General features: G+C 46.8%; 1 protein-coding gene across 1 annotated transcript in view; it reads right to left on the minus strand.

Annotated features, from left to right (window-relative positions):
- LOC140388150 (speckle-type POZ protein-like A) overlaps positions 1-23,494 on the minus strand; it is a 392,296-nt gene extending 368,802 nt beyond the window's left edge. The window contains exon 1 of the mRNA XM_072471910.1: positions 23,099-23,494. The gene's annotated coding sequence lies outside the window, so the exon portion shown is untranslated. The remainder of the gene's footprint in view (positions 1-23,098) is intronic.
- Positions 23,495-25,147: the final 1,653 nt, after the last annotated feature.

Genomic DNA, 25,147 nt, shown 5'->3' on the forward strand with positions numbered 1-25,147 from the left:
ATTTCCCACTATCCCATGCCTCCTTACTTTCTGCAGAAGCCTACCATGGGGAACCTTATGAAATGCCTTACTAAAATCCATGTACACTACATCCACTGCTTTACCTTCAGCCACATGCTTGGTCACCTCCTCAAAGAATTCAATAAGACTTGTAAGGCAAGACCTATCCCTCACAAATCCGTGCTGACTATCCCTAATCAAGCAGTGTCTTTCCAGATGCTCAGAAATTCTATCCTTCAGTACCCTTTCCATGACTTTGCCTACCACCGAAGTAAGACTAACTGGCCTGTAATTCCCAGGGTTATCCCTAGTCCCTTTTTTGAACATGGGCATGACATTCGCCACTCTCCAATCCCCTGGTACCATCCCTGTTGACAGTGAGGACGAAAAGATCATTGCCAACGGCTCTGCAATTTCATCTCTTGCTTCCCATAGAATCCTTGGATATATCCCGTCAGGCCCAGGGGACTTGTCTATCCTCAAGTTTTTCAAAATGCCCAACACATCTTCCTTCCTAACAAGTATTTCCTCGAGCTTACCAGTCTATTTCTCACTGTTCTCTCCAACAATATGGCCCCTCTCATTTGTAAATACAGAAGAAAAGTACTCATTCAAGACCTCTCCTATCTCTTCAGACTCAATACACAATCTCATTGATCGGACCTACCCTCGCTCTAGTCATTCTCATATTTCTCACATATGTGTAAAAGGCCTTGGAGTTTTCCTTGATCCTACCCGCCAAACATTGTTCATGCCTCTCTTAGCTCTCCTAATCCCTTTCTTCAGTTCCCTCCTGGCTATCTTGTTTCCCTCCAATGCCCTGTCTGAACCTTGTTTCCTCAGCCTTACATAAGTCTCCTTTTTCCTCTTAACAAGACATTCAACCTCTCTTGTCAACCATGGTTCCCTCACTCGACCATCTCTTCCCTGCCTGACAGGGACATACATATCAAGGACACGTAGTACCTGTTCCTTGAACAAGTTCCACATTTCACTTGTGTCCTTCCCTGACAGCCTATGTTCCCAACTTATGCACTTCAATTCTTGTCTGACAGCATCGCATTTACCCTTCTCCCAATTGTAAACCTTGCCCTGTTGCACGCACCTATCCCTCTCCATTACTAAAGTGAAAGTCACAGAATTGTGGTCACTATCTCCAAAATGCTCCCCCACTAACAAATCTATCACTTGCCCTGGTTCATTACCAAGTACTAAATCCAATATTGCCCCTCCTGTGGTCGGACAATCTACATCCTGTGTTAGAAAAGCTCCCTGGACACACTGCACAAACACAACCCCATCCAAACTATTTGATCTAAAGAGTTTCCACTCAATGTTTGGGAAGTTAAAGTCACCCAATACTACTACCCTGTGACTTTTGCACCTTTCCAAAATCTGTTTCCCAATCTGTTCCTCCACATCTCTGCTACTATTGGGGGGCCTATAGAAAACTCCGAACAAGGTGACTGCTCCTTTCCTATTTCTGACTTCAACCCATACTACCTCAGTAGGCTGATACTCCTCAAACTGCCTTTCTGCAGCTGTTATACTATCTCTAATTGACAATGCCACCCCCCACCTCTTTTACCACCCTCCCTAATCTTATTGAAACATCTATAACCAGGGACCTCCAACAGCCATTTCTGCCCCTCTTCTATCCAAGTTTCTGTGATGGCCACCACATCGTAGTCCCAAGTACCGATCCATGCCTTAAGTTCACCCACCTTATTCCTGATGCTTCTTGCGTTGAAGTATATACACTTCAACCCATCTCCGTGCCTGCAAGTACTCTCCTTTGTCAGTGTTCCCTTCCCCATTGCCTCATTACACGCTTTGGCGTCCTGAATATCGGCTACCTTAGTTGCTGGACTACAAATCCGGTTCCCATTCCCCTGCCAAATTAGTTTAAACCCTCCCGAAGAGTACTAGAAAACCTCCCTCCCAGGATATTGGTGCCCCTCTGGTTCAGATGCAACCCGTCCTGCTTGTACAGGTCCCACCTTCCCCAGAATGCGCTCCAATTATCCAAATAACTGAAGCCCTCCTCCTACACCATTCCTGCAGCCACGTGTTCAGCGGCACTCTCTCCCTATTCCTAGCCTCGCTATCACGTGGCACCGGCAACAAACCAGAGATGCCAACTCTGTCTGTCCTGGCTTTTAACTTCCAGCCTAACTCCCTAAACTCATTTATTACCTCCACACCCCTTTTCCTACCTACGTAGTTGGTACCAATGTGCACCACAACTTCTGGCTGCTCCCCCTCCCCCTTAAGGATCCTGAAGACATGATCCGAGACATCCCTGGCCCTGGCACCCGGGAGGCAACATACCTTCCGGGAGTCTCACTCGCGACCACAGAATCTCCTATCTATTCTCCTAACCATTGAATCTCCTACAACTATTGCTTTTCTATTCTCCCCCTTCCCTTCTGAGCCCCAGAGCCAGACTCAGTGCCAGAGACCTGATCGCTAGGGCCGTCCCCCGGTAGGTCACCCCCCCCCCAACAGCATCCAAAACGGTATACTTGTTTTGAAGGGGAACGGCCACGAGGGATCCCTGCACTGTCTGCCTGTTTTTTTTTTCCCCCTGACTGTAACCCAGCTATTCTTGTCCTGTACCTTGGGTGTGGTTACCTCCCTGTAACTCTTCCCTATCACCCCCTCTGCCTTCCGGATGATCCGAAGTTCATCCAGCTTCAGCTCCAGTTCTCTAACACGGTCTTTGAGGAGCTGGAGTTGGGTGCACTTCCCGCAGGTATAGTCAGCGGGGACACCGGTGGTATCCCTCACCACCCACATCCTACAGGAGGAGCATGCAACTGGCCTAGCCTCCATCCCCTCTTACCTTACAGAATATAGCTGCCCTGTGGACCAACTGGATCTCTGGCTCTGCTCCCAGTCAGCTGCACTCTCTGTAAACTCTTGGCTCTCTTCTCACTCTTTACGGAAATGTAGGAAACAAAATGAAAGGAGCACCTTACTCCCTCCTCACCTAACTCCCTCAGTCACCAAACTCTCACTATAGCACTCAAATGCACCAAACTCAGCACTCCCTCAGTCACCAAACTCTCACTATAGCACTCAAATACACCAAATTCAGCACTCTCTCAGTCACCAAACTCTCACTATAGCACTCAAATGCACCAAATTCAGCACTCAGTGCAAACCAGTGATAAACAGAATCCAGTGATAAACAGGATCGTGCATTATAAGGTCTTCTGCACAGTGGATCTCAAGTCCGCCTACCACCAGCTCCCCATCTGCACTAGTGACCGCAAATACACTGCCTTCGAGGCAGATGGGCAGCTTTATCACTTCTTAAGGGTTCCCTTCGGTGTCACCAACAGGGTCCCGGTCTTCCAGCATGAGATGGACCGAATGGTTGACCGGTACGGTTTACGGGCAACATTCCCGTATCTCGATAATGTCACCATCTGCGGCCATGACCAGCAGGACCACGACACCAACCTCCGAAAATTTCTCCAGACCGCTAAAATCCTTAACCTGACATACAACAAGGATAAATGCGTGTTTAGCACCGACCGCCTAGCCATCCTCGGCTTCGTAGTGCGAAATGGAGTTATAGGCCCCGACCCTGAACGCATGCGCCCCCTTATGGAGTTCCCCCTCCCTCACTGCCCCAAGGCCCTGAAACGTTGCAGAGAGTTTTTTTAGCTACCACGCCCAGTGGGTCCCCAACTACACGGACAAGGCTCGTCCCCTGACCAATCCACGGTGTTTACCCTGTCGATAGAGGCACGCCAGGCCTTCAGCCTCATCAAAGCAGACATTGCAAAGGCCACGATGCACGCCATCGACGAGTCCCTCCCCTTCCAGGTTGAGAGCGATGCGTCCGACACAGCTCTGGCGGCCACCCTCAACCAAGTGGGCAGACCCGTGGCCTTCTTCTCCCGTACCCTCCATGCCTTCGAAATCCCACACTCCTCAGTCGAAAAGGAGGCCCAGGCCATAGTAGAAGCTGTGCGACATTGGAGGCATTACCTGGCCGGCAGGAGATTCACTCACCTCACTGACCAACGGTCGGTTGCTTTCATGTTTGATAATGCACAGCGGGCAAGATAAAAAACGAGAAGATCTTGTGGTGGAGGATCGAACTCTCCACCTACAACTACGAGATCTTGTATCGTCCCGGGAAGCTAAACGAGCCTCCTGACGCCCTGTCCCGCGGCACATGTGCCACCGCACAAGTGGACCGCCTCCGAGCCCTCCACGAGGACCTCTGCCACCCGGGGGTTACTCGCTTTTTCCATTTTGTTAAGACCCACAACCTGCCCTACTCCATCGAGGAGGTCAGGACAGCCACCAGGGACTGCCAAATCTGCGCGGAGTGCAAACCGCACTTCTACCGACCAGAGAAAGCGCACCTGATAAAGGCTTCCCATCCCTTTGAACGCCTCAGCATGGACCTCAAAGGCCCCCTCCCCTCCACCGACTGTAACACATACTTCCTGAACGTGATTGATGTGTACTCCCGCTTCCCATTCGCCATCCCCTGCCCCGACATGACCGCAACTACCGTCATCAAGGCCCTCCATAGCATCTTTACACTGTTCGGGCTCCCCGCTTACATACACAGTGATAGGGGGTCCTCCTTTATGTGCGACGAACTGCGTCAATTCCTGCTCAGCAGGAGCATTGCCTCGAGCAGGACGACCAGTTAAAACCGCCGGGGTAACGGACAGGTAGAGAGGGAGAACGGAACGGCCTGGAAGACCGTCCTACTGGCCCTACGGTCCAGGAATCTCCCAGTCTCCCGCTGGCAGGAAGTCTTCCCTGATGCCCTCCACTCCATCCGGTCACTGCTTTGTACGACCACCAATCAGACACCTCACGAACGTCTCCTTGTCTTCCCCAGGAAGTCCTCCTCTGGGACCTCGCTCCCGACCTGGCTGGCAGCACCCAGACCCATCCTGCTCCGAAAACACGGGCGGGCGCACAAGTCGGACCCATTGGTCGAGAGGATCCATCTGCTCCATGCTAACCCCCAGTACGCCTACGTGGCGTACCCCGACCCGACAAGATACGGTCTCCCTACGGGACCTGGCGCCCGCCGGAATCCCAAGCACAACCCAGCCACCAGTCCCACCCTCCCCTCCACCGCAGCACCTTACAGGAGGATCGGTCCTTCCGCCGGCCCCGCCTAGGCCCCCCCCCCCACCCACCAACACCCCCCGCAGGCGCTCCCTTCCCAGTTTTCCCCGCCAGCGCCGTCTAGGGGTGCCAAAGCTGCCATGGAGTTCGAAGCCACGCTCCCCGAGTCACAGACACCCGAGCCTCCGCCGGAGTCACCACCGAAGCTCCGACGATCACAGTGGACGACCAGGGCCCCCGATCGACTGATTGCTTCATTTTAGTTGTAATCTGTAAATATAAACCATCAAAGGTACATAGATATCAGACTTGTAAATAGTTACTAAACACTGTACGGAGGTATTACGGTACCTCCATAACTAATTATACCATGTCATCATGTTTTGTAGTTTCAGGCCACCCCCCCCCCGCCGGACTCCTTTTTAACAGGGGGTGAATGTGGTATTATAGGTATTACGGTACCTCACAGGCTAAAGCACCATTGGTGGAAACTGTATGCTTTCTATTGGTTAGAATGTATAATAGCTCCGCAATGATAGGCGGAGTATAAGAACCCGTGCCGTCCCAGGAGCCTTCATTCTGTACCTGAGCTGCTGGGGTAAACATCTAGCTTATTAAAGCCTTCAGTTGAACTACAACCTCGCTTTAGTGGTCATTGATCGTGCATCACTATGGTGTACCCTTGGGCTGGCAGGAAGCCCTGCAGCAAGGTGACGAATATCGCCTGGATGACAGTGGCAGCACTGGTCAGTGCCAGCAGCCTAACCATAAGGATGGGTGTGCAATGCATAAAAAAGATGAATGACCTACTACGATCAGCCAGGATAAATGCTCCCTGTCTCTTCTCTGCACTCCACCCTGCGGTCACTCCCCCGGAATGTCACCTCAATCACACATTCCGCCACCTTGCAGGGCCCCAACACACGACATCCCATCAGCCTCCTCAAGCCCTCCTTAAATGCAGTGCCCACACACGAGCCAGGTGTCATTGACTTCTGAGCCACCAGGCGTCCAGCTCACATTATCCAAATTTGTGTTCCTGCAGTACATGTTCACCCACAATCACAGTGAGCAAGAGAAAACAGGCAGTGTGATGCCCGAGCTGAGTATCCTGACTCCATTTGAGGAGGGAACCATTGAGCTCGCAGGGGAGGAGCAGGAGAGGGCCTGCGCTGTCAGTGAGGTGGGCCTGGAGTGTTCATCCAGATAACCAGTCTCAAATGTAGTTCAAACTCTTGACTAGGTACGAAAACCATGTCCCTTGCCTTGCAGGAACATCAACCAAAGAGCCTGGCCTGTCTGCAAGCAATGTCCCACTACCCAACCTGGGCAGCACCTTGGAGAAGATCTTATAGGAGGACACGAATGACATGTCACAGCTATCACCCCCACCACCTACTATCACAGAGACACACATTCGGTGGACAAACTAAGCAGGTTGGCTTCTGGGTCACTAACTGGCGATCACCATACAGCTTCTGATGCACAATAGGTGCAGAGAAGAGATTCCCAGAGATCAGACAGTCAGAGGTCTGCTGGATCCCAGGACTCAGCTGTGCCACAGCCAGGTGCCCTACCTTCATTCCTCAGCTGCTGGAGATGCAAAGGCAGAGTCGGAAATACCAGGAGGTGTTGTCAGTGATATTCCTGCAACTGCATGACCGAATGGAGGAGTCCTAACGTCATCTGTCGTAGGAATTATTACCGGGAATGTGTGGCACCCAGGCCAATACTGAAAATGTGGCATCCACAGTGGAAAGCCTAGGACAAGAGGCCAGATCCATGATGGGAGAACTATGAAGCATGACTTAGTCCCTGAGGACCATGGATGAGGAGTGGCAGCACCAGATGACATTGAGGCTTCTAGAGCTCACTGCAGCGGCCCTTCCATTGCAGGGGCCCAATAGAACTTGGAGAGAGGAGGATCATTGGAGCACATCCTGGAGACTTCCACCCTGGAGACCCTGGGTGACCTGCCAATCTGAATGCCCCCTTCCTAAGACCAGTGTAAGTTGGGCACAGTGGGCAGAACAGGATGACGTGGCAACACCAGTACCACCCAAAAGTAGGCCAGGGATCCTCCAGGTCCCAGCCCTCCCAGAGGATGCCCAGCCAAGCACATTTCAGGCAACAAGGCGTGGAAGGCAGCAGGCCGCCTCCACCTCTGCTGAGCATAGTGGGAACACACGCAGATGTAGTGGGAAGGTTTGTAAGTATAAGGAATTGTAGGTGCACAGCATGGGCATGGGTGAAGTTAGGCACAGGTAGTTGAGGGTCATTATAACTTGTAATATCTGCAAATGTCACTGAATTAAATATTATTGTTCTTCACCACCTTAACGTCTTACATTCTTTAACCCTCCTGCCAGTGACATAGCGCTTCTCCCCACCTGGACACAATTCTTCTCAGTGGCCCTGAATGTCAGGCAGACATTCGCAGTGATAGGACTCAGCATGATTCAGTGAACCCTTGTCCATTACGCCAAATCCCGTCCAGAGAGAAGAGACAAAGGAATGTAGCACCAGAACTTACTCAGACTTGAGCTGGGGAGTCAGCGTGCTGGCAGCAGACAGACAGGAGACAGACAATAGCTGAGACCGATACTCACTGTGACTCATCACCCACCTGTATTGACTGGGCAGCAAGTACTCAAAGATTCCCCTGGCCCAGCACACAGAGTAAGACCTCTGCAACCTCCATCTGCTGATCGCAGGGAGGTCACGTCGTTCTGGGAATGGGGTGTGTGTGGTTGTGTATGTTGTGCTGTCAGACAACATTCCGGTCCTACTCCATGAAGCAGGACATGATGAGAACATCCCTCACCCTCCAGTCCATGCGCAACCTCGGCCCCGCTTGGCCTTGATCCTCTGAATCCTCAGCGACCTCATTCTCAACTCCCTCCTGAATGTCGTCCTCATCCAATGAGACGTTTCCCTCCTCCAGGCCTTCATCAGTAATGTCATTGTCCCGCTGCAGAGCCAGGTTATGTAGAGCACAGCAGACCACCATGATATGTCTGGGGGCTGTTCTGGATGACCGCACCAGACATGCCGAGACAGTGGAAACACATCTTCAGGAAGCTGATGCACTGTTCTGTCACAGATCGGGTGACACTGTAAGCCTCATTGTACTCTGCCTCTGCTGTAGCCTCTGACCTCCGCACTGACATCATCAGCCAAGACTTCAGGATGTACTGAAGTGTTTAGCCTCAAATTCTGAGTAGTCATCTCATCCCTTGACTTTGAACTCTTTTGAATTCAATTCCTTGACTTTGAGACTGTGGGCAGCTGGCATCGTTAAGGGTTAACTTTTGATGGGCAATTAGTTTGACGATCATGAGTCTCTGGAATGTTAGAGGGCACAATTGCTTTCTGCTTCAGGGTCGACCAAGCGAATAGGCACCTTCTTACACAGGCTGCATTATTCAGAGATCTCATTGTTGTCATGCGTCTACATTTAAGATTCCTGGACAGCCAGTCCCCCCACCACCCCCTCCCCACACACCAAGGCTGGCCACTATGTTGCCTTCTTTTTCAGGGTCTCATCCACCCAGTCCAATGGCCCCATCACACCCCTCCCCCCCCCCCCCCCCCCCCCACCTCATGTGGCCCGCAGCTGCAGCCACCTAATGCAATAGACATCAGACTAACACAGTCCTCTAAGTTTTAAACAGCACAGGCAGCAGACTAGCTGAGCCCTCTAAGAACCTTCAAGCAATGCAGGCAACAGACTTCAGGACCAGGACCAGCCCCCTCCCCAATTCCGGAGACCCACGCTTCCGGATCTGGCCAGTGGGCTCTGTCCCAATGTACTCCCTGGTGCTAGGTGGAGACAGTGGTGCTCACCTCCTTCCTCCCTCTCAGAGGTCATGATGCCCGCTTCACATTTTTAAAAAGCAGTCATTATTTCCGTAATGTCATGCCTTGTGGATGGGAAGATTCAATGAGGTTTGAAGATGCAATGATAACCACGTTAAGCATATTATAATGGATTCAAATTCATGCAAAGGTGGCACGGTGGCACAGTGGTTAGCATTGCTGCCTCACAGCACCAGGGACCTGGGTTAAATTCCGGCCTTGGGTGACTTTTTGGAGTTTGAACGTTCTCTCCTTGTCTGCATGGGTTTCCTCCGGGTGCTCCAGCTTCCTCCCACAATCCAAAGATGTGCAGGTTAGGTGGATGATCAATGCGCAGGTTTATAGGGATAGGGCAGTGGAGTGGGCCTGAGCAGGGTGCTCCTTCAGAGGGCTAGTGCAGACTCGATGGGCCAAATGGTCTCCATCTGCCCTGTAGGTATTCTATGGATTCAAATCAGATTTGCCTCCTTCCTGGCGGTGAACCTAATCACCTCATTGAAGAGGACTCGGGAAGATCGCGTTTCAAAATCTCACTGGCACAAATCCCACCTCTCGTGAGATTTAGCGGCCATTACTGGATTTGCATCCACAGCTAATGCAACCACCAAATCCTACGCATTGTGTTGTTTCTGAAAGCTGGCCACCTCCCTCTCCTGTTAGCCTCAAAATTGCAATGTTTGCTTTGCTCAAATAAGCACAATTTATTTTGACACAGAAATTCAAAATTGCTTCATCATGCCTCTGGTGTTGTAAACAGTCACAGATCTGTGCACCCTGCCACTTATTGAACTCCAAACTCTTCCTGCTTGTAATTGGCAGAAGTCAGCTGGTAGGATAATGTTACTGTGAAGCCAAATTGTTGCAGAACATCAAATTTGATTGCAGCTCAATAATTATTTTCTGTCTTTTGAATCAGATTGTAGGTGCTTTTGCAGGAATTTAATTCAATGCAGGAATTCCAACAAATGAATGTTAATTTCTATTCTGGTTCTTTTCTCCTCATGCTTCTCTTGGTGAATATTTCAGTCCACACCTTTAATCACCACACCACAACCAGCTCACTCAGAAAAAAGGATACCGGAATGTGTTTGAATTACATTATCCAACAAGAAGCTTTAGTTCCTCAAGCCAGCAATTTGGCTGTACAATAGGGATGACATAGCGCTGTGCGGTAACAGCAGGAAGCTATCTGTAGCAGTGTGAATGGCAGCAGGTGCAGAACCATACTTACTTTTGATATTAGAGATGAACTGGCCTCTATTTTAATCCCCTTTCTCAATGAGGATGATGCATGGGCGAGTTAAGATAAGACTAGGCTGAGGCTGGAGCTGCACCATTCTGCCGACTCAAATAAGATGAGGCTCCCACTGCTCGCAGATACGAGCTCATTTAAAATCAACAGTTGCTGTCTGATGATTTCATTGGTGATGCAATGAGTTTTTAACAACGTGTCGGGAAGCGTTGTGGAGGATGTGTTTGCGGATTGCTTGGTTCCCAAGTCTGACAGCCAAACCACAAGCCAAAAGTAGCCAAGGTTAAGTTTTGAAACGTTGATTGTGTGTGAAATCCTTATACACCCAGGAAGAGCAGCAATGTGTCCCAATGCCTGCAAGGAGTCATTGGGCCCTCTTCCTCTGTTTGCCGCCAAAGCCGTTGCCCTAACACTAGCTCCATGCTAAGATCTGTTTTGCTTGGCTCTCCAGTGTCCTAATGTTACGTAAATGATTTCCTTCTGACTGGTCTTCCAACATCAATCCAGCATTAATTTATTAAATGATGCCCAAGAGTATAAAATCGCCCATGGGCCTCACGTCAAACACTTAATGGATAAACAACATCCATTTGGAAGAGGTCCAAGAGGCCAGTGTCTTGAACTTAGGCCTCACCTTCAGGATAGGAGAGCAAAGGCAAGAAATAAAAATGGTTGTCATGCTGTTACAAATGTCGACCTTCATTTGTAAAATACACACAATCAGAACATATCATAGAGTTGTGGTTAATGTTCCTGCACTTGTATTCTAGAAGCCTACAAATTGTTCTAAAACCCCAACTGGTTCACTAATGCTTTTAAACAGGGGCTGTTTAGCACAGGGCTAAATCGCTGGCTTTGAAAGCAGACCAAGGCAGGCCAGCAGCGCGGTTCAGTTCCCGTACCAGCCTCCCCGAACAGGCGCCGGAATGTGGCGACTAGGGGTTTTCACATGAAGCCTACTTGTGACAATAAACGATTTTCATTTAATTTCATTTTAGGGTAGGAATCCTCCAGTCTGATCAGACCTATATGTCTGGCCTCACAACAACACGGTTGATTCTTAATTGCCCAATGAAGTGGTCGAGAAAACCACTCAGTTGTCTCAAACTGCTTTCAGTGACTGCAGCAGTTCAAGAAGGTGACTTACTGCCACTTCTCAAGGCAACGTTTGATGGGCAATATGTGCCAGCCTTACCAGCAATGTCCACACCCCGGGAATGAAAAAGAACTGCGATCTTATGAACATGTTAATGTGTTTGTCAAACTTTTAATGGAGTACTTTATAAATTAGTGGATTGCCTGTCTGATCACTGCATAATTTTTAATAATCACCATTTGGAATGACATCCCTCATGGACACTTTGACAATTATGTCAATACTGGCCATATTATTGTCTGGTAATGCCAATTAGATATCTGGGCCTCTGAGCGACCAAAGCAAATGCATGAATAATAATGTTTGGAGCTATGAGCATAATAGCTAAATGCAGAAATTGTGAGAGCAGTAGGAAATAAATTATATAATCTGCAGAACATGGGATAATATATGCTAAATAATTTGCGATTGCGTCATTTTATGCTGATAAAAATGTAGCTTTTATGCATTAATGTTTAAAGTATTAAAAACAACACTGTATATCCGAAAAAGGTTTGCTGTCCAGGCTTGTAAACGAATTGCATCAAGCAGTGGGCCCACAACCTCCTTGTGAAAAAAACTATTGGCTTGAGGGCACAATGAATCGTAGGAGAGTGAAAAAAAACTCTTATCTGTCAATCTATCCAAGAATACCGAGAGGTACTGAACCTTTCCATCATTAATCCTTTACTGCAGGCAACAATCGAGTGATCAGCGAAACAGAATGTACAGTCTGGTGATTATGTGTTAACGTTTTTGAAGTATTTTAGACAGTACGGATACACAGCCATATCCAGGAACAAAATTTTACTCTGACAAAGCCTCTAAGTGTACAGTAAATTTGGACACCCACAGTTATTGGTCTGTTTACTGTTCATTTGCAAAATCATATTGCTTTTAATCATGGCAACAAAATTATATAAGACCCCAAATTGGGTGCAGTAATTGTGATGTACAATGTTTTACTTGCACCCATTGTTTCTGATGAAAGCAGCAGACACATTTTGTTACACTCGCAAATTTAAATGATATCTACATGCAGCCAGCACTAAGTGTGTTGCTGACGTTTACATGCCTCATCTGGGCAATAAATTATGAGAGACTCGAGCCACAAAAACTAGACTGTACTACTTAGAGTCTACTTGCATATTTCAAAGAAGAGGGACAATCTGGCTGTCTAGGTAGGACAAAGAAAAAGATTGTGCATTGAAAGTTTGAGGGCTAGACACTAAATTAAACAACAGAACCCCCAAAGTTATAACCTGTGGATTACTGCTGCATGCAAACTGGCATAGTGTGCATAAAATTAGAGAGATGAATACATGGCTCAAAGACCTGTGGGGAGAAGTGGGTTTCAGTTCATGGGCACTGGCATCTGTACAGAGAAAAGAAGGAGTTGTACCTTTGGATGGCCTACATGTGGATCGTGCTGGGACAAGTATTCTTGCAAACCACTTAATTAGGAACGTAGAGAGGGCTTTAAACTAAATACAGGGGAGGATGGATCTGGAGGAGGGGTTACATCAGTTTGCTAAGTAAAAGAATATTGCAGCATTGCAAGGCAAATATTTATAGGTAATTATACCGAGTGTGACAGGAAAGGACAGAGTGTACAAACATATTTAAAAAGTGGCAAATAGGGTCAAAGGTGGAAAGAAATAGTAAAAAGACAAAATGAATGGCTCTTTACTTAATCACACGTAGCATTTGGTACAAAATAAATGAATTAACAGCACAAATTGAGGTTAATGCTTATGATCCTACAGCAATTACAGAGACCTGGTTACAAGGAGATCAAAGCTGGGAACTAAATATTCAGAAGCGTCTGACTTTTCGTAAGGATAGGCAGGAAAGGAAGGGTGGTGGGGTGGCTTTATTAGTACGAGATGGAATAAGAAATAAAAGATTTTGGATCTTCGTAAGGCAAAGATAGATAGATTTTTGAACAGTAAAATCAGTTCAGTGTGCTGAACTTAAATAAAGGTAATTACAAAGGAATGAGGGCAGAGTTGAGTGGAGTGGACAGGGAAAGCAGATTAGCAGAAAAATCGGTTGATCGGCAATGGCAATTGACGGGATGGCCCGACACCAGCGCCAAGAACGGCGCAAACCACCCCGGCGTCGGGCCAACTGGAAGTTGCGGAATCCTGGAAGACCGGCTGGCGTGTTCCTGCGCATGCACAGGGGAGTTCTTCTCCGCGTCAGCCATGGCGGAGCCCTACAGAGGCCGCGCGGAAGGAAGGAAGGAGTACCCCCACGGTACAGGGGTACTGGATGCACTAGTAGTAATCTTTCAAGAATATTTAAATCCTGGAAAACCCCAGCGGATTGGAAAACTGCCAATGCAACACCCTCATTCAAAAATGGAGGGAGGGAAAATACAAGTAACTATATAGACCAATTAGCTTAACATCTGTCATTGGGAAAATTCATTAAAAAGGATGCAGGAGCAGAGCAAAAGCTAGCATGAAAGTTCAGGTGATAGTAGGAAAGGCAAATGGAATGTTGGCCTTAATTTCAAAGGGAATGGAGTATAACAATTGGGAACTCTTGCTAAAAATATACGAGGCCATACCTGGAATACTGTAAACAGTTTTGCTCCCGTTATTTAAGGAGAGATATATTGGCATTGGAGGCAGTCCAGAGAAGGTTCACTAAATTTATCCTGGTTAGGGGCGGCAAGTAGCGCAGTGGTTAGCAATGGGACTGCGGCGCTGAGGACCCGGGTTCGAATCCCGGCCCTGGGTCACTGTCCGTGTGGAGTTTGCACATTCTCCCCATGTCTGCGTGGGTTTCACCCCCACAACCAAAAATGTGCAGGTTAGGTGTATTGGCCACACTAAATTGCCCCTTAATTGAAAATAAATAATTGGGTGCTCTAAATTTTTTTAAAAAAGTTTATCCTGGTTATGGAGGAATTTTCTTATGAAGCGAGGTTGAGTAGGTTGGGCCTATACTCTTTGGAGTTTAGAAGAATGAGAGATAACCTACTGAGACATCTTGGATTCTCAGGGGATTGACCAGGCAGATGCCAAGAAGTTGTTTCCCCTGTGGGAGAGTCTGGGATCAGAGGACATAGGGCGGGATTCACCCCTACCCGACGGGGTGGGCGGTCCCGGCGCCGAGGAGTGGCTTGAACCACTCTGGCGTCGGGCCGCCCCAAAGGTGCGGAATCGTCCGCACCTTCAGTGGCTAGGCCTGCGCCAGATGCCAGGTGCGGAAGGGGCTTGGCGCCATGCCAACCGGGGCCGAAGTTGGCTCATGCGTGGGAGCGCCAACGTGCGCTGGTGTCATCCCAGCGGAGGACCACAGCAGCCGACGCGGAGGAATAGAGTGCCCCCACGGCACAGGCCCGGCCGCGGATCGGTGGGCCCTGATCGTGGGGCAGATAACCGTGGGGGCATCTCCTGGGGCCAGATACCCCCACGCCCCCCTGATGACCCCGGAGGCCGCCCGCGCAGCCAGGTCCCGCCGGTAAGTGCCTACTCTACTTTACGTCGGCGGGACCAGCCACAAACGGGCGGCCACTCGGCCCATCGTGGGCTGGAGAATTGCCGGGGGGGGGGGGTCGCTGCTAGCGGCCGGCACGGCGCAATTCCCGCCCCCGCCAAATCCCCGGCGCCGGAGAATTCAGCAGCCGGTGGGGACGGGATTCACGCCGCCCCCCCCCCCCCCGGCGATTCTCCATCCCGGCGGGGGGTCGGTGAATCCCGCCCATAATCTCTGAGTAAGGGATCGCCCATTTAAGACAGGGAAGAGGAGGGATTTCTTCTCTCAGAAGATGGTGAATCTGTGGAATTCTGCAGAGGGTTGCAGAAACTATGTCATTAAGTATGTTCATGGCTGATGATAGATCATTGATTTGATTAGTTGATTTATTGATGTTTTTAGGTACTGATTGAGTGCGTAGCTAAAGAGTGGAATTATTCAAAAAGCCATGACTGTGAAGAGAGAGTCATTGTTTCAGTTAATTAATCAACTATTGAACTTTAGGATCTTGTCTAGAAATTCAGACATTGTTTCTACGAATGTTTCATATAATGAATAGACTTGTATTTCACTGCATTTAGAAATAAGAATGTATCAACTAATTAGTTACAATAAAGTCTATAGCCAGCAGTGGTGTGGGAACCTATTCTCATGAGATGGCGCATGTAGACACTGAATAATTCCTGATGGATACCAGTCAATCTTAAGTAATGGCCAATGTTTGATTAATACATCATCCTCTAAGTAACAGACATCTACAGTCTCAGCTGAGAATTAGAAACCAATAAATGTAAATGAGCGATTAGGCCATAGATAAGGATTCCCTTAAAAGTAAGGGTCAAGGACTCATTCCTGATTTCCTGCCTTCCTGAATTCTTGAATCGTCTATCCGTTTGTTTGTATTTAAAGTGATTTCTTTATGATGTTATGTTTAATCCTTTTTTGCCAAGTGCTCAGAATATAAAAACAGCTAGTAAAAGTTTCTACAAATAAATAAAACAAAAAAGAGTGGCTAAGGTAAATATTGGTCCTTTAGAGGATGAGAAGGGAGATTTAATAATGGGAGATGAGGAAATGGCTGAGGAACTAAACAGGTTTTTTGGGTCAGTCTTCACAGTGGAAGACACAAATAACATGCCAGTGACTGATAGAAATGAGGCTATCACAGGAGAGGACCTTGAGATGATTGTTATCACTAAGGAGGTAGTCATGGGCAAGCTCATGGGGCTAAAGGTAGACAAGCCTCCTGGCCCTGATGGAATGCATCCCAGAGTGCTAAAAGATATGGCTAGGGAAATTGCAAATGCACTAGTGATAATTTACCAAAATTTACTAGACTCTGGGGTGGTCCCGGCGGATTGGAAATTAGCAAACCTGACAGCACTGTTTAAAAAAGGAGGTAGGCAGAAAGTGGGTAATTATAGGCCAGTGAGCTTAACTTCAGTAGTAGGGAAGATGTTGGAATCTATCATCAAGGAAGAAATAGCGAGGAATCTGGATGGAAATTGTTCCATTGGGCATACACAGCATGGGTTCATAAAGGGCAGGTCGTGCCTAACTAATTTAGTGGAATTTTTTGAGGACATTATCAGTGCGGTACATAACCAGGAGTCAATGGACGTGGTATATCTGGATTTCCAGAAAGTTTTTGACAAGGTGCCACACAAAAGGTTGCTGCATAAGATAAAGATGCATGGCATTAAGGGTAAAGTAGTAGCATGGATTGAGGATTAGTTAATTAATAGAAAGCAAAGAGTGGGGATTAATGGGTGTTTCTCTGGTTGGCAATCAGTAGCTAGTGGTGTCCCTCAGGGATCAGTGTTGGGCCCACAATTGTTCACAATTTACATAGATCATTTGGAGTTGGAGACCAAGGGCAATGTGTCCAAATTTGCAGACAACACGAAGATGAGTGGTAAAGCAAAAAGTGCAGAGGACACTGGAAGTCTGCAGAGGGATTTGGATAGGTTAAGTGTATGGGCTAGGGTCTGGCAGATGGAATACAATGTTGACAAATGTGAGGTTATCCATTTTGGTAGGAATAACAGCAAAAGGGATTATTATTTAAATAATAAAATATTAAAACATGCTGCTGTGCAGAGAGACCTGGGTGTGCTAGTGCATGAGTCGCAAAAAGTTGGTTTACAGGTGCAACAGGTGATTAAGAAGGCAAATGGAATGTTGTCCTTCATTGCTAGAGGGATGGAGTTTAAGACTAGGGAGGTTATGCTGCAATTGTATAAGGTGTTAGTGAGGCCACACCTGGAGTATTGTGTTCAGTTTTGGTCTCCTTACCTGAGAAAGGATGTACTGGCGCTGGAGGGTGTGCAGGGGAGATTCACTAGGTTAACCCCAGAACTGAAGGTGTTGGATTACGAGGAGAGGTTGAGTAGACTGGGACTGTACTCGTTGGAATTTAGAAGGATGAGGGGGGATCTTATAGAAACATATAAAATTATGAAGGGAATAGATAGGATAGATGCGAGCAGGTTGTTTCCACTGGCGGGTGAAAACAGATCTAGTGGGCATTACCTCAAAATAAGGGGAAGTTAGGACTGAGTTTAGGAGGAACTTCTTCACCCAAAGGGTTGTGAATCTATGGAATTCCTTGCCCAACGAAGCAGTTGAGGCTCCTTCATTAAATGTTTTTAAGATTAGTTTTTTGAAGAATAAAGGGATTAAGGGTTATGGTGTTCGGGCCAGAAAGTGGAGCTGAGTACACAAAAGATCAGCCATGATCTCATTGAATGGTGGAGCAGGCTCGAGGGGCCAGGTGGCCTACTCCTGCTCCTAGTTCTTATGTTCTTGTGTTTGATCCTTGTATGTATTGTTTGATAATTTATTTCTAAATTTTGATTCAGTTCTTATTCAAGTGAATAATTAGCAATACAGTTGTATTTTTGACACCTCCAATCAACCGGACTATCGACTCTCATTAGAAGATAAAATATCAGATCCTACAGCTGAGATAGACAGCTATTTAATCAGTAAGGGAGTCAAGAGTTATGGGGACAAAGCAGGAAAGTGGAGTTGGGGATTGCCATATCAGATAAACCATGGTCTCATTGAATGGTGGAGCAGACTCGATGGGCTGAATGGCCTACCTCTGCTCCTACATCTTATTGTCTTACTGCTGTGGAAGCTGCTGGAAATTATTGGAGTGTACAAGCAGGAAGATTCCTGATACAGCACTAGAGGTATTGGTGCAGAGGATGGACAGGAGGATATAAATTATCTATTCACAAGAAACCAGGACGCATTCCAGACAATACTGCAAAGGTAGTGGGAACAGTTGGCCATTGTTTGTAATGCTAGAGGTCAAGGCCTGAGGACTAGTGCTGCAAGAAATCAATGACTTCAATGAAGTGGTCAAGGTCAGTGAAGGTTCCATCAAATATCCTGATAAATAAATTATTAACCATATACTGTCCACCATTCACCTCCGAACCCACCTCACTTCATTAACTAGTCACAATCTTTATCAGCCACGGCTCATATCTCATGTTCATAGCTTCACATCACCCTAAGACACTGCAGTAAGCTTCACACACACTTTGTACAATTTACATGCATTGTCTGCTACTGAACCATGACAGGCACCCCAGTAAATTTCTCCAGGCTCATTGGTACACTTCCCTACATCATGCAGGACAAGGTGTTGTAGAACTAGATGAAGCAGCACCTGACCAACATGGGGACAGGCACAGTAGGATGTCCTTACCTTGATGAAGTAACTGATGCTGACTACCATTAGAGAAACCATGACTGAGACCATGCTTCATCGTAGGGTTAAAACCTGTAGTGATATCATGGTTGTGTTGTAATTCACCGACTGGCCACTAGGAGTCTCATTAGTATATAAGTGAATGTTAGAGTCAGGTGACCTCAGACTGACTGGGAAGCTGGAGAGAGAGGTTGCTTGTGCATGTTAATACTGTTATTCATCTGTTGTTTTGTATATAGTTGATCCACAGTTAATGTTAATAAGTCGTCGATAGCTTAGCCAAAAGTGTTCTTGTAATATAAATCAGGCCATCCAATAAGAACATTACAAAACCATCAAAGGTGATGGTGGGGTGGCACGGTGTCACTGCTGCTTCACGGCGCCAATGTCCCTGCTTCGATCCAGCCCCGGATCATTGTCCGGATGGAGTTTGCACATTTTCCTCATGTCTGCGTGGGTCTCACGCCCATACCCCAAAGATGTGCAGGGTAGGTGGATTGGGCAGGCTAAATTGCCCATTAATTGGAAAATGTTTTAAAGTCAAAGATGATAGTACGCTAATTTGTAGACCTCTTTATCATGCCCCATTTGCCCGTAAGTTTGCAATCTCTTCTGATTTACGAGTTGAACATGATGTAAACATGCACATTCACTTTCCACCCTCTCCTCACCACAGCCCTACCCTTGTGTCTTTCTCCTTTCAGATAGCCAAGAACTGGAACATGCGCAGGCAGTGGTGCAGGAACAAGAAATGAAGGAGGAAGAAGAGACTAATGATGAAGGAACACTTTCACACAACCTCATAGCAACCACCACCTCAGATATCAATACTACACATACTTTTTAAAAATAAATTTAGAGTACCCAATTCATTTTTTCCCATTAAGGGGCAATTTAGTGTGGCCAATCCACCTACCCTGCACATCTTTGTGTTGTGGGGGTGAAATCCATGCAAACACGGGGAGAATGTGCAAACTCCACATGGACAGTGACCCAGAGTCGGGACTACACATACTTTAGAGGATAGCTTAGAGGGTGGCTTCTACAAGTGTTGGGACATTGGGCATAAGTGGCCTGCAATCATGGCAAGAACAGGGTTTGTCCAAGTTACATTTTGTTGGAGGGTGATATCTGCTGCAGAGGAATCAAATGAGGACATCAATAATGCAATGAAAAGAAAAAGACTAATGCGTAAGCACACAGAAATGTATGCCACATTTGTAGGCCTGTCAGGAAGTCACTATAGAGGAGATTATCATCAACCTCGTACAGTGAACATTGTTTTGAACAGAGGTTGGAAGTGGTGACCAAATCCATTATGTCTCAGCTTCCATTGCAGCCCAAGCAGAAGACACCCAAATATCTCAGTTTTGCATTGGAAGCACTGACTAAAGTTATATGCATTCAGTTTGTTGTCATCCAAGCTCAGACTTTTGCCATCATAACTATGGATACCAATACTCAAAAGGGTTTTCAGAATCTCACATCTGACCAGCAACCTGTCCTTCAAGAAATTGTTAGGATTGCTGAGTTGTCGAGCTGAGAGAATGTTAGTGTCTTCATGGAGTGTGAGCCTGCTTTTTTTCCCTCAGGATGACTGTTTATACCCTCCCACCACTGCCTCTCCACTTTGATGTTGCCTGCCAACTGCCAGACCAGATAGCTCCCACTCACACCAAGGTGATGCAGCCCCAAGTAGGCTTTCAAGAGCCAGAGTTGCTCGATGGAATCCTTCAAGCCATCTGCAATCTCTCCAACTGAAAGTTAGCAGCTTTCCACCAGCCATGCAGCACCCACTGGGATAGGTTATAAAGGAACACCGGGATAGTAAAGGTATATGGAAGAAAGGCTGTAAAAGAACCCACAGGGTTCATTTGTTGACTTTTGTATAGAATGTTGGATTGTTTGACTTATAGATTTGGTTTGGAATGTTTATTTTGAGTTCGCTTTTATTTCAAGATTTATTTCAACATTGTGGCCAAGAGGACACTGTAATGGTCAGTAACAAAAGGCAGGTAAGGTGTGGATTCCTCGGTGAAAGGGGAATCAGGGTTGTGTTCACCGGTAGCACAGTGGTATGAGTTGATCATGGAGAGCCAGACTAAAAAGAGAATATGTTGTTTGCGTCCTCTGTTCCTCCTCCTTCTCCTCTGCTGGCCGATAACCTGGTGGCAAGGGCTGTGCCATCATGCTGGTGAAGTTGTGGAGAAAGCCGCAGAAAGCTGAATTACAAATGCACTGGGGAGTATAGAGTGCTCCAGGCAGTGGAAACATTGTTTAAGCACGCCAAAGGTCTGCTTGATGACATTTTGTCTGGCAGCATGGCTTATATATGCTGCACATTATCGTGCATCAGTTGTGCATCAAAGCCAAGTGCCAGGTGGTCAGAAGAGAGACCCTGTTGCTTAGTAGCTACATATCAGTTTCTTGTGGTGGTTCAAATGTAGCTGGCAGAGTGAAGAGTGAGGAATAAAGGCATTATGATTGCTGTCAGGGTAGTGAGATTTTTTTTGCATGACATGCCGGATACAGTGGCACACCAGCTGGACATTGTGGGAGGGAAATCCCTTCAAGAAATCACTTTCAATGGTGGTATGTCTCAAAACTTACATGAGGAGCCTACAAAGCAATATGTACCATGAGGAAGCCCGCTGTCCTGGCAATGCCACATTCTTGCCCGACCTGCTTCTCTCTGACAAGAGAGAATTAAATACATTCAGCTCTCCGCGCATAGTGGCCTCCCTCGCAGAAGTTTTTTTTTCTTTTTTTTAGTTTTTTCAATTAAGGGGCAATGTAGGGTGGCCAACACACTTACCCTGCACATCTTTGGGGTGTAGGAGTGAGGCCCATGCAGACACAGGGAGAATATGCAAACTCCACATGGAGAGTGACCTGGGGCTGGGATTGAACCCGGCTCCTCGGTGACATGAGGCAGCAGTGCTAACCACTGTGCCACCGTGCCGCCCCCTTGCACAAGAGTTGACAGTAATCTTGGAGACATTGAAAATATCACTTGCTCGAGTCTTCATGAGCCCAATTTTAAAAAGTTCACAGTCACAGTTACCTTTTCATAGCTTTTGATAATGTCATCCTCGTCCTTCTTGCAGACCATCGGCCTGAAATGGATTATAACTCTAGATCGAAATATAGATTGCCTTCGATTAGCAGCACTCCCTCAGCAATCGCCCTCACCTTTTTCAAGGCAGTAACTTCACATGGACACATTTTAAATCTGAGAAAGTGAACTACTTTGGCCCATGGAAAGTTGCTGTTCAGAGATATTGGGCTGGATTATCCGTCCCGCACGCCACATTTATGGTTCAGCACGCTGGCAGGATGCTCCATTTCGCCAACTGGTCAATGGGGTTTCCTGTTGTGGGGCAGGCCCACGCCGACGGCAAACCCCCGGGCTGCCGGCAAAACGGAGCATCACGACGGCGGAGAAACCAGCCCATTACCTTTTCCCAAATAGCCTATTAAATAATTTGTTGGCCAAGTTATAATTACCTGGATATTATAGGGGCCCTGGGGGTCTCTCTTCAAAAATGATGCCTTCCCACTTTCAGAAAATGCAAGGTAGGTGGGTTCTTATTTTACCAATGTGTTTACTACATAACTATTTAACATGTATTACCTTAAAGTAGATAAATAAATCATAATGTTAATGACAATAAAATATTTAAAAACATGATCTTAGAATTAATAGTTCAAATACAGAATCCAATAAAACTTTAAGAATTCAACGCCACTGCAAAAATCAATTCAGGAATATCCAGCAAAGTAATGTTTTATCTGAATTCCTGAGAGAATCAGTTCTTGGACAGTTGGATACAAAAGCTTTACTACATCTACCCCCTCGACAACCAGATAAATATTGACGAGGGTGCTCCCAACACCCTTCTACAATTCTGATTTTCTGAAGAAAGCTGGAACATTTATACCCTTCCAAACCAGATTACATCATTCTTTAGCAGCAATGTGTGTTGTCTCTTTGATCACCTCCTCCTGCAAGATGTTCCCTTATTCACTATGATTTAGTATTTTAAATGGTTTCGTTTTCCATGCTGTGAACCTGATATATGGACATCATGTTTTTAAATAAGTCCTTAATATCTTTCTTGTTTACCTCCAATTATTTCTATTTTTATAAAAGTAATTTGAAACTTTTCAGAGGAGAATAGATTTTTTAACGCCTACTTTTCTAATTTGCTGAGTTAAGTTCTAAAAATGTCCCCTGTTCCTCCGAAAATGATTTTAGGGCTTTTTCTTATCTTTTCTTATCTTTCCTTTTTGTGAAGAGAATTTGAAAGTCCCTGGTGTACTTTACGCATGGCAGAGATGATGCCTGTTTAACACCCATTGAAACTATAGGTGCCAGCTAGTTCTGCCCGCCCATCTATATGCTTTAAGGACTAAGGTAAAAATGGCTATACGTGAATATATGTCTACTTTCTCAATTCTGAAGTACAATTTCCGAAATACATAAGAATTCCACTTATTTATTCATGTATTTCCCTCACTGGCCTACCTGCAACAGGTGGCAGATTTCAGGGTGCACCTCCTTAGTGAAGTGGAGATGTCGAATGCACTCTTTCTCGCTGAGGTTGAAGTAGGTGAAATGCTCCCTGAAGACCCTGAATGGATATGGCCTCCTGCCAAGATGCATTCCCCTTCGTTTCCTCCCCCTGCAAGCAAATTGCCCTCCTTCCTGTTGCCTCTCTCAGGTTGCAGGCCAATGGAATTAGAAACAGTTGCACCCCTGGTCAGAATCAATTGGTCGAATAGCACATTTGAAGTCACAGCCAAGTCTTTGAGCACACGCCGCACCACTCCCTGGGTAGACTTCAAGAATTTCAGATCATGGCATCAACCACCAAACACTTCTACTAACTGAGCAGCTAACAGCGGAAATCAATCAGCGACTAGCCTGAAAGTAGTTAATGATCCACTTAAATAGAGCTGGTGGGGCATCCTTGCTGTTGCTAAATGCACATTCAAGGTTAAAAACCGGCCATAGTTGAAGCACTGAGGTTGAAAATGGTACTGCTAGAGTCAAATTAGTGTTATACATTCACTGACGTCACAATCAGCCTACTTAGCATACTGCATACACATCCAGTTAATGACCTATCCAAAATGACTTGTGACACAGCCCTCACTAAAGTGTATGCATATGTCCAAATGTCATCATGGTACTTAATTGTTCTCATAGCAACAAAAATATACCAGGGCTCAACTGCATTTTGCAGCCTACATTTTTGGTAAAAATACATAAAAGATTTTTCATTCTGTAATAACTCGGTGCGGAGCGAAAGGCCAAACTTCAATTTATTTTAAACTGAAAATAAAGCCGCTACTGCGGCACACAAAACAAACATCCCCAGGGCATCACGGGGGCACAGTGGTTAGCACTGCTGCCTCACGGCGCCAAGGACCCGGGTTCGATCCCCGCCCCGGGTCACTCTCAGTGTGGAGTTTGCAATTCTTCCTGTGTCTGCGTGGGTTTCGCCCCCACAACCCAAAGATATGTGCAAGGTAGGTGAATTGGCCATGCTAAATTGCCTCTTCATTGGAAAAAAAATGAATTGGGTACTCTAAATTTAAAAAAAAAAAAATTCCAGCCCAGGACTATCGGGAACTGCCGGTCCGGTTCTGGGACCTACCTTTAAAAGTCTCCCTAACGAGCCCCAACTGGGCGGGCCTTCCCGCGCTCACCAGGGGAACTAGTTTCTACGAAACTCATGGTGAGATCAATCAGCGATCGCCGTGGTCCTGGTAAGGGTTGTTATATCGCTATTCCCTCAAGTCAAAATCATCACCCTCAGTCCCGCGGTGACAAGGCCTTTCTTGTCGCTTGGCACAAAGCCTCGGGTCAGCAGCAAATGGAGACGGATCAGGGGTATGAAACAAACAGGTGACCATCGCTTCCTTGTTGAGTGTCAAAAGGCCACAGATGGAGTCTTGTCTCGTCTCCAATGCTGACCTCCAGCGGAGGATCAATCTTCTCAGTCTATATTTTGGACCTGCAACTTCATTGTCAGGGGGAAAGACTCTTGGGTCCGCCATAGGCTGAGTCCCCTTGCCGGAGGGAGACATATCAAGGATGTTGTCTCCGCTGAAATTATCTCTGTTGCAGTTGGTTCCCTGCTTCTCAGATGGTCCAGGTATTTTTTCACAGCTTTTCCTTGGACTTTGATGTTGAAAGAAACCAGAACAGACATTTCCATGATGGCCCCTGGGATCCATTGGGAGCCTTCTCCAGAGTTCCACACATAGATGGCATCTCTTGTTCTGAAGGTCATTTCGGGTCTTCTGGTGTTGCAGTTCCTTTTTTGGGTCTTCTGCTTTGACTTAATCTTCTCCCCCAAGTTGGCAAACAGCAGGCTGAGCCTAGTGCGCAGTTGTCGACCCATTAACAATTCTGCTGGTGCACTCCGCTGGTGTGGCGTGGTTCCATAATCAAAGAGGTACCAGGCCCAAATGTTGTATCCAGGGGACCAGCAGCTGTTTCTTCGTCCAACATTTGAATATTTGAACTGCCCTTTGGTCAGGCCATTAGACAAAAGATGGTATGACA

The sequence above is a fragment of the Scyliorhinus torazame genome, chromosome 2, assembly GCF_047496885.1.
Source record: "Scyliorhinus torazame isolate Kashiwa2021f chromosome 2, sScyTor2.1, whole genome shotgun sequence".
Taxonomy (NCBI): Eukaryota; Metazoa; Chordata; class Chondrichthyes; order Carcharhiniformes; family Scyliorhinidae; genus Scyliorhinus; species Scyliorhinus torazame.